We start from the raw sequence: 6,893 nt of genomic DNA, 5'->3' as shown, positions 1-6,893 counted from the left end.
CCGGGCTAGTTACCAACCCACCCACCAGGCTACCTACCCACCCACCCACTCACCCACCCACCAGGCTACCTATCCACCCAACCACCCATGGGAGTTGCGCGCCGGATGGAGGCTGGGACAGGAGGTCTGCTGCTGCAGGTGAGTAAATGTTTTTGTTTTTTTATTTATATTAGCAGGTGTATGTTCTGGGCAGGTCTGCCACATGATTGCATGTATTTTCTGCGCAAATCTGCCGACATGATTGCATGTATTTTCTGGGCATATCTGCTGACATGATTGCACGTATTTTCTGGGCATATCTGCCGACTTGATTGCACGTATTTTCTGGGCATATCTGCCGACTTGATTGCACGTATTTTCTTGGCATATCTGCCGACTTGATTGCACGTATTTTCTGGGCATATCTGCCGACTTGATTGCACGTATTTTCTGGGCATATCTGCCGACATGATTGCACGTATTTTCTGGGCATATCTGCCGACATGATTGCACGTATTTTCTGGGCATATCTGCCGACATGATTGCACGTATTTTCTGGGCATATCTGCCGACTTGATTGCACGTATTTTATGGGCATATCTGCCGAAATTATTGCACGTATTTTCTGGGCATATCTGCCGAAATTATTGCACGTATTTTCTGGGCATATCTGCCGACATGATTGCACGTATTTTCTGGGCATATCTGCCGACATGATGTGTATTTTCTTGAGAAAACCTGCACAATTATGTGAATTTTCTGGGGAAAGGGTCACCAAAACTTGGGCCCACTGTCTTTGCGTTGCACTTTGCAAGGGAACCTGGGGTGAGAATAATCTTGAGGCTGCCATATTTCTCTCCTTTTAAGCAATACCAGTTGCCTGGCTGCCGTGCTGGTCCTCTGCCTCTTATTCTTTCAACCATAGACCCTGAACAAGCATGCAGCAGGTCAGGGGTTTCTGACAATATTGTCAGAAACCCCGCAGGTTTTATCCGCAGGTTTTATCCTCACCTATTTTTGCAGGTTGTAGCCACGCCCATATTTTGGCGCGGCGCGCACAGGGGCCCACTGCTGGCTGTGTCCGCCACTGGGTCTGACTGACCTTCATTTCTTAAAGTAATGATGGCCACTCAATTTTCTTTACTTAGATCCTTTTTTCTTGCCATAATACAAATTCTAACAGTCTATTTAGTAGGACTATCAACTGTGTATCCACCTGACTTCTCCACAACGCAACTGATGGTCCCAACCCCATTTATAAGGCAAGAAATCCCACTTATTAAACCTGACAGGGCACACCCACCTGTGAAGTGAAAACCATTTCAGGTGACTACCTCTTGAAGCTCATCAAGCCAAGAGTGTGCAAAGAAGTAATCAAAGCAAAAGGTGGCTACTTTGAAGAATATGACATATTTTCAGTTGTTTCACACGTTTTGGTCATGTACTACACTTCCGCATGTGTTAATTCATAGTTTGGATGCCATCAGTGAGAATCTACAATGTTCATGGTCATGAAAATAAAAAAAAACTCTTTGAATGAGAAGGTGTGTCCAAATTTTTGGTCTGTACTATATATATATATTTTGATGAGGACTTTCAGTATAATGCTATAATTGCCCTCTGCAAGTCTAGTTTGTCCAGTGTGTGTTTCAATTAACCCAATGAACACAATCAAATGTCTTCCGTGCATCCAAATTTAGAAGCACAGAAGGCTTAACATTCTTTTCTGAACACTTGATCAGATTTATCATGTTCCATCCAGAATTTGCTATTCTTTTACAAATGTCAACCTGGTCGGCATTTATTACAGTATTAGAATTTATTTTTGGGAACACGTTCAGTATATATATCAAAAATCTATTAACCCTTCGCACACTCACATGCAAATGTTCACACAATTGCATTCACAGATTCACTCATCCAGGCACAACTGTTATCCCTACAGCTAAATTAAAAGCCAGGGTTTTAGTTCACAGAAGAATGCATTCTTATGCTTAATCACCTATACTGCGCAGAAGTACCCAGGTAAACATAGGTGTCCTAACTCTGGCCCTGTAACATGCATAGTGCAGACATGCAAACACATTCATTGCATCAAACCTATCAATGGATTAGGAGCACACATCCTAACTTCCTCTCCTGGGAAAGACAGTGCATCTTACCAATCGCACAAGGGAGCTAATGTTATGTGTCCATGTGCACAATGCGAATACACCAGCATAAGCTGTCTGCATGCTGACAAACATACAGGGGAAGGGGGAGTGCACCGAATTGGACCCTAGCCACAGGGGTCAATGATAAGAATAAACATACATATATCCAGGCACATCGCCTCTAGTTAGGACATTAAATAAATTATTAGGGAAAGGGAGGTGCTGAAGGGGGTGTGGCTAGAAAACAGCAAAAATCTATTAACCCTTCGCACACTCACATGCAAATGTTCACACAATTGCATTCACAGATTCACTCATCCAGGCACAACTGTTATCCCTACAGCTAAATTAAAAGCCAGGGTTTTAGTTCACAGAAGAATGCATTCTTATGCTTAATCACCTATACTGCGCAGAAGTACCCAGGTAAACATAGGTGTCCTAACTCTGGCCCTGTAACATGCATAGTGCAGACATGCAAACACATTCATTGCATCAAACCTATCAATGGATTAGGAGCACACGTCCTAACTTCCTCTCCTGGGAAAGACAGTGCATCTTACCAATCGCACAAGGGAGCTAATGTTATGTGTCCATGTGCACAATGCGCATACACCAGCATAAGCTGTCTGCATGCTGACAAACATACAGGGGAAGGGGGAGTGCACCGAATTGGACCCTAGCCACAGGGGTCAATGATAAGAATAAACATACATATATCCAGGCACATCGCCTCTAGTTAGGACATTAAATAAATTATTAGGGAAAGGGAGGTGTATGTTTGTCAGCATGCAGACAGCTTATGCTGGTGTATGCGCATTGTGCACATGGACACATAACATTAGCTCCCTTGTGCGATTGGTAAGATGCACTGTCTTTCCCAGGAGAGGAAGTTAGGATGTGTGCTCCTAATCCATTGATAGGTTTGATGCAATGAATGTGTTTGCATGTCTGCACTATGCATGTTACAGGGCCAGAGTTAGGACACCTATGTTTACCTGGGTACTTCTGCGCAGTATAGGTGATTAAGCATAAGAATGCATTCTTCTGTGAACTAAAACCCTGGCTTTTAATTTAGCTGTAGGGATAACAGTTGTGCCTGGATGAGTGAATCTGTGAATGCAATTGTGTGAACATTAGCATGTGAGTGTGCGAAGGGTTAATAGATTTTTGCAGTTTTCTAGCCACACCCCCTTCAGCACCTCCCTTTCCCTAATAATTTATTTAATGTCCTAACTAGAGGCAATGTGCCTGGATATATGTATGTTTATTCAGTATATATGTTACGGCCAGAACCCGAAGTGTGGCCACTTCTAGTTCTGGCCAGCCACTTCGGGTTCTGGCCGGCCAATGTGCAAAGTGGCCGCAGCGCAGCGGCCAATGTTAGAAATGGAAAGTTTACATTTATTTTACAGCCGTCTCGCTGCGGCCAAATGTATTAAAAGTTGCTTAATTTAATTAAATATAGCCAGCGGCAATGTGATAGATGAAGCCGCCGGCTTTCGCACTGCCTCTTCCTCCTCTCCTCCTCCCCCCCGCCTCTCTCCTCTCCCTGCCTCCTATACGACATACGGAGCAGCCGGGCGGGGACACGCGTGTCCCCGAGAGTCGTTCGTCGCGGCAGGGGAATCCTGCCGTTCCTGCAGAGCGGGTGCTGGCAGAAGCAAATGTCTGCAGCCTCCCCGCTCTGCTTCCCCTGCCGCGACGAACGACTCTCCCGGCGGCTCCGTATTGTATGGAAGGCGGGGACAAGGAGAGAGGCGGGGGGGGGGGGAGAATCGGGGGGGAGGCAGTGCGAAAGCCGGCGGCTTCATCTATCACATCGCCGCCGGCTATATTTAATTAAATTTAAGCAACTTTTAATACATTTGGCCGCAGCGAGACGGCCGTAAAATAAGTGTAGCTTTGCATTTTTAACATTGGCCGCTGTGCTGCGGCCACTTCGCAAATTGGCCGGCCAGAACCCGAAGTGGCCGGCCAGAACTAGAAGTGGCCACACTTCGGGTTCTGGCCGTAACATATATATCATTCAGAAATTACTAGGCTGCATTGAGTCATTTCCATGTTTGGATAAAGAATTAAAATCGTGGATATGCTAAATGCGTGGAAAAGTTCTTACATTCACATAGTATTCATTTCACAAGCTGGGCGCATGGATTTACTTGATCTTAAAGGACATCCGAGGTGAAAATAAACTGATGAGAAAAACAATTGTATCCATTCTCTTTCTCCTAAAAATGACTTTTTTTAGATATCCCACAGTTTTACATATCTATATATCTAGTTTTTAAGTTTTTACTGTTTCAATGTCTCTGCTCAATGACACCTTCATTGAAGTCTGCTAGAACTCAAATCTATGAATTATTGACCTTTTTTATCTCTTTCCTGCACTCAGAAGCCATTTATTGACAGGAAAGTATTTTATGGCTGTAATTACAAATCAGTGAGGGTCATGCTATAATCTGACCCAGTCCCGACCTGGGCAGAAACTGTCACTTGCATACCTGATTCTTAACTCTTTCAGGCAGAGAAAGAAAAAAAGGTCTATCTCATCATGTCACATGTGGCCTCTGCTGTTCTTTAACCACTTCCCTACCACGCTATTTTGTGCTGATCGGTGCTGCGTGGGCTCTCCAGCCCGCAGCACCGATCAGCTAGCAGCCAGGCCGATCAGACTTCCCCCCTTTTTTCCCCACTAGGGGGATGTCCTGCTGGGGGGGTCTGATCGCCGCCGGCTGCTTGCGCTTGCGGGGGGGGGGCTCTTCAAAGCCCCCCTCCGCAGCGCTTCCTGGCTTCCTTCCCCTTCCCTCCCTCTCCCTCCCCCTGTGAGCGGCGCAGGACGGATTTCCGTCCTGCGCCTGATGGGATAGGCTTTAGCCTATCAGATGCCGGTGATCCCCGGCCAATCAGAGGCCGGGGATCACCGATCTCCTCTACGGCGCTGCTGCGCAGCAGCGCCGTATACATGTAAACACCGGGGAAGGTCTTCCCCGTGTGTTTACATTTACCCTGCGAGCCGCCGATCGGCTCGCAGGGTGTTTACGGAGACACCCTCCGTGAGCTGACATGGAACGGCCGCTCGTCCATGGAATACACTTCAGGATTCAGGGGCGTGTATATACGCTCCGAGAATCCGGAAGTGGTTAAAGAGGCAAATGCTTTATACATCACCAGCATTGAAACTGTTTCAGTTATTTTAGCCAGATTTTGTAAGGAAATCTGATGAATAGTTTTGAAATGTTGTATTTCAAATTCTTATTCTAATGAGGTTAGAATAAGAATTGCTAACCTCATTCGCTATTTCTTGTGGATAGTATGTTTTCTTGTTGTTGTTGTTATCAACTAGAAAAGATAGTTTTATTAATTCATACATTTTTTTCAACAGAAGTTGTCGCTAAGGAGACTGAGTCCGCTAAGCTGCATGTTCCAAAAAGGGGAAAAATCCTCAAACCCTCACACATAAGCGACCATTTGCACAACAAAGGTCCTATTACTTTAAGGTGACGTCACCCGGAGAAATCGCTCTGGGCTTGCTGGAACAGACAGCGGGCGTCACACTGGACTTGCCAGCAGGAAGTGACGTAGGCGACTGAGCAACGCCGAGAGCTAAACGGAAAAGGGAGCTCTGAAGCACCCGGCTGAGTGTACAACTTGCAAACCTGGGAGAGGAGCTTCCATAATTCAGAGGTACTCTAACTGAATGTAGTCTGCCGCGAAGTTGTGTTTTAACCACTTGCCGGCCGCGCACTCATAACGCGCGTCGGCAAAGTGGGAGCTGCAGGACCAGCGACGCACATCTGCGTCGCCGGCTGCAGGCTAATTAATCAGGAAACAGCTGCTCGCGCGAGCGGCTGCTTCCTGTTAATTCACGGTGGGGGGCTCCGTGAATAGCCTGCGGGCCGCTCGCAGGCTAAATGTAGACACAAGCGGAAATAATCCGCTTTGCTTACATTTATACAACGCTGCTAACAGTAGCAGCATTGTGCTAGATCAGCGATCCCCGGCCAATCAGCGACCGGGGATTGCTGTCACATGACAGGCAGGAGCCTCTTAGAGGCTGCACAGGACAGATCCGTTCCAGTGCAGCCTCCGATCTCCGGGGCAGGGAGGGAGGAGAGGGAGAGGGGGAATCCTGCGGTGGAGGGGGATTTGAGGTGCCCCCCCCGCCAGCCACACACAGGCAGGAGCAATCAGACCCCCCAGCACATCATCCCCCTAGTGGGGAAAAAAGGGGGGCCATCTGGTCACTCTGCCTGGTATTTGATCTGTGCCACCTAGCACAGATCTTCTAAATCAGCGCTGGTCCTTAAGGGGGGGTAAAGGCTGGGTCTTCAAGTGGTTAAGAAGGTGTTCTTAACAAGACTGTTATTATATGCCGCATGGGACAAATCTACTAAGGTGGATCTATGCATTCCCGGAGCTGAAGCCCGATACAAACATAAGGTTGATCAACACATTTTTTTCTTAAATAGGATCCTATATCACGATCTATTTTTGGAACAGTTGTTGAAATCGAATCCTTATATATATGCTTTGTGGATTATAGGCCAATGAGAACTGCCAATAAGAAATGTACAGTTTGGGAGCAGTTTTTTATGTAGGTTAAAAAAGTGTGCGCCATCTTTGAGAAGTGTATGGTGTGTTCCTGGATTGTGTGTGGAGCACGAGTGTTCTTTTTAGTGTGGTTTTTATATAAATGTTATATTTTCATTTGAGGAAATTTATAGATTAAATTAGTCATTTGGTATCAGCGTGTGTTCCTTG

The sequence above is a fragment of the Hyperolius riggenbachi genome, chromosome 6, assembly GCF_040937935.1.
Source record: "Hyperolius riggenbachi isolate aHypRig1 chromosome 6, aHypRig1.pri, whole genome shotgun sequence".
NCBI classification, from domain to species: Eukaryota; Metazoa; Chordata; class Amphibia; order Anura; family Hyperoliidae; genus Hyperolius; species Hyperolius riggenbachi.
Note: the sequence above shows the minus strand (reverse complement) of the source record.